The sequence below is a fragment of the Spinacia oleracea genome, chromosome 3 (assembly GCF_020520425.1).
Source record: "Spinacia oleracea cultivar Varoflay chromosome 3, BTI_SOV_V1, whole genome shotgun sequence".
Taxonomy (NCBI): Eukaryota; Viridiplantae; Streptophyta; class Magnoliopsida; order Caryophyllales; family Amaranthaceae; genus Spinacia; species Spinacia oleracea.
In genome coordinates this window covers 55847736-55850973 of record NC_079489.1, presented here as the reverse complement: position 1 = coordinate 55850973, position 3238 = coordinate 55847736, and the positions used below count along the sequence as shown (strand labels likewise).

Sequence of the window (3238 nt, the reverse complement as noted above, 5' to 3'; positions counted from 1 at the left end):
ACTTATTTTGGGTTCATATAACTTTGGAGAAGTGTGAAGCCGAATGTGCTAAAGGTCTAAAAGTGAAAACTTCAGATTTATGTAAAAGAGGGTGCCTGTTTTGTCAAAGATGTATTATTTGTTGGTTTTTTTGTCTAGGTCACAATCTCCAGGTTGTATTGTAAATGAGAGGTTTGGTGAAGACATGTTCTTAGTGTCGTGGTTCTTGGTAAGATATGAATGGACCCACTCCTTACATCAGTATAAGAGAACGTGCAAGAGAACGTGTAGAGGTAGATAATAAATGCCAAACTTCTTTTCCTCTTTAACTCTATACTGCGGAGTGCCCAATGCCATTGTAGAGGCCTCATCTGCTAAGTTCTGAGTGTCCAGAGTCAGATTGCAGGCCTCATCTGATAATATACATTAAGTAAATCAATTTTCTTGACCATTGCAGAGTGGGGGAGGGGGGAGGGAAGGGTGACTTGAGCTATTTGAGATGTTGACTACTTGTTTGAAGCTGCTTGTGTGGTTGTGAACTTCATGCTTGCCAAATGTTGATTCTAGATTCTAATTTCTGCAGTCTAAGGAGGAATGTGATTGTCTTATTGACCTTGCAAAACCTCGTAACTGTTGTTGATAGTAAAACTGGCCAGAGTAAGGACAGTAGGTTCGTTAACTGACTAATAGCACATTTAACGGGGAACTCATTACTCATACTTTATGTAGCGTCAATCTGACAATATGTAGCATATGGCAATTGCCTTGATCATTTTGTGAAGGGTGTGTATTTTGTACTCCTCTAAAATATTAAGCTTATATTCTAAATTATGTAGCCTACAATCTTCTGCTGCTTCAAGACAGTTCACTTGCCTAATTAATGTCTAATTAATGTGTTGATTAAGTGAAAATAATACGGAGTACTTATTCTGTAAAAGGCCAGAGGCTGGGATTAAGTAAGAACTAGCCTTTTTCTTTTGGAAGAACATTTGTACTTGAGGAGTGGTTCCATAGTCGCTCTCTCAAGGGTGCTTTTGTAGCAGTGACCGCGTTATTTGTAGTTCTTGTGAAACATGGTTTTTCATTGTTAATTTGGTTTTGTAAATGTAATTGGATTAGGTGTTGGTATGGGGAGTAATTCCAAACTTAAGTGGATAGATGATGATGAACACGTCGACACGAAGAATGTACTGCGATTTATCTTGATTTTTCAGTACTACCGCAGATGTTCCTGATATTTCCTCTGTCATCCAAAATTGTTTAGACCACTGGTGTGGTTACTGAGAGTCTGAGACGGCTTGGGCTGGTGCTGCTTACAACCTCATGTTTTTCTTAATGGCAAGTCATCTAAGTGTCTGAAATATTTCTGTCTTTGTTAATTTTTAATTCAATATTTTTTTTAATATTATATCATATTTAGCATAATTAATTGTTGCTTCTGAACTGCTAAAGGGTTGTTTAAGGTCTTCTGAAACATCTTAAATTGTTTTCCATGCTATATGTGAAGTTTAAGGTTCCTTTTATTGTCGAATTAAACTGTGATCCCTCGTGGTGTTTGGGTGCAGGCAACTGATTTCCTCTCCCTTGAATCGTTTCTTGCTCGTCGGACTCAACTTCACAATGATGTAAGTTTAGCTGCTAATTTCTCTTTAGTGCTATTCATTTCCCCTGTAACTGAAGACACCTCTCTGGTAAGATTGACCACCTCAAAATAATTTGGAACTCATGTTGTTTTTTTATTTTTAGGATATTGTTCTATTTAAATATTTTGAGATGCTAACCGTTAACACATTTTAGAATGGAAAAACTAATGAAGAACCTCATCTGTTTTCTGAAAACAAATTTGGAAAGGAGAAGAAAGTGCCACCAAGAGATTTTCCTATTGATTTCCCATCAATTTTTGGAGGTAGTATCAGTTGCTCTGAGTTGTTACTTCAGAGCTTTCTTGATGTCTTTTGTTAATTTGAAAAATATTTTGTCTCGTGATAGGTGCCCCTACGCCTGGAGTGTTTGGGGAGTTGGAAGGAGAAAGTGATGAAAGACAAAAATTACGATTAGAACGTCACCTAAAAGTTGAGGCGCATATGGTATGTAGACTGGCCCAACATGCCAACACTTAGTTATGTGCATTGTTTTTCCACTGGCGGGTGTTTGTCTTTGGTTGCAAGGAATGCCATCTTTTTGTTGTAATTTGTAAAAGTTGGTTGATTTTGCATCCTCTTTTATTTGTAATTATCTTCTTCTCATGAACCCTTAATTTCATATTAATTTCGTATTGGATCACTGACAAGATCGAATGTCTCATAATTTTCTTTGTTTGTACTCATCTGCTATGCCTCTTACTCTCTTGTTACTACAGTCTGCAGATTCAGAAAGATGATGCAGTCTTGGACTCTTGGCTATCTGGTCAACTAAAACCTCAGTGCATGAGATGGGAATTGATACTAGGTGTTGTTGGTGGTATCCTCACCTCCTTGATTTCCCTTATCATGTTAACACTCTGCAGTCGAATGTTAAGATCCATTCCTAGAGCTGTTGTAGCAATGGTAACCTCGCTAATACATCAGGTGCTTTTTTCTCGGATAATTTTCCTTGTGGCATACTTTACGATTGTCAGCTGGTTAGCCATTCAGTATGGTAAAAGGCTCGACCTCTTCGAACTCTTCATAGATTATTAGCATTCAACAAAGGATATTTGAAATTATGTCTTCATGTACAAGGCACTCCAAGTCGGATGTAGAAATCAGAATTGCTATCCAACAAGTGTATCGCGCAAGACCATGACAATTGTATATTATTAGCTTCCATAACATTAAGAACAAGCCATCTAATCTGGTGCTGAGTCTCTTTATCTTTTCATGCATCAAGAAAGAGTAGAGTACTCTCAGGGGGGGAATTAGGTGGTGGCTGGCGGTGGCCATGGGCCCATGGCCTCCCCAATGATATGGTTAAAAATTAAATATGCAAAATAATTGCACATGTAATACCATAGCTAGGGTGGTACTTTTGCGTAGAATGTTAGTTCGGGAGGTACAGGGCTCAAATTCTGCTTAACTTGTTTTGTTTATTTTCATTTTTGTATCCTCAGGTGTTTTATGACATGTATATTTTAGAGATTGTGTAACCTTTGGAAATGGTATATCATTAGATTTTGTTTCCAAAAAGTTTCATTTGTCATATTTTACGAAGTCACGGTATTAGTTGATATTGGGTCATGACTTTTGTTATTTTGACTTATCACTTACATATTTATGCGATT

At 37.3% G+C, this 3238-nt stretch overlaps 1 long non-coding RNA gene across 1 annotated transcript; it reads left to right on the top strand.

Annotated features, from left to right (window-relative positions):
* The first annotated feature begins 1552 nt into the window (after positions 1-1552).
* Positions 1553-3010, top strand: LOC130469025 (uncharacterized). The gene is made up of 3 exons (XR_008929393.1): positions 1553-1885; positions 1969-2066; positions 2339-3010. It is a non-coding gene; the product is annotated as an uncharacterized lncRNA (long non-coding RNA).
* The last annotated feature ends 228 nt before the right edge of the window (positions 3011-3238 follow it).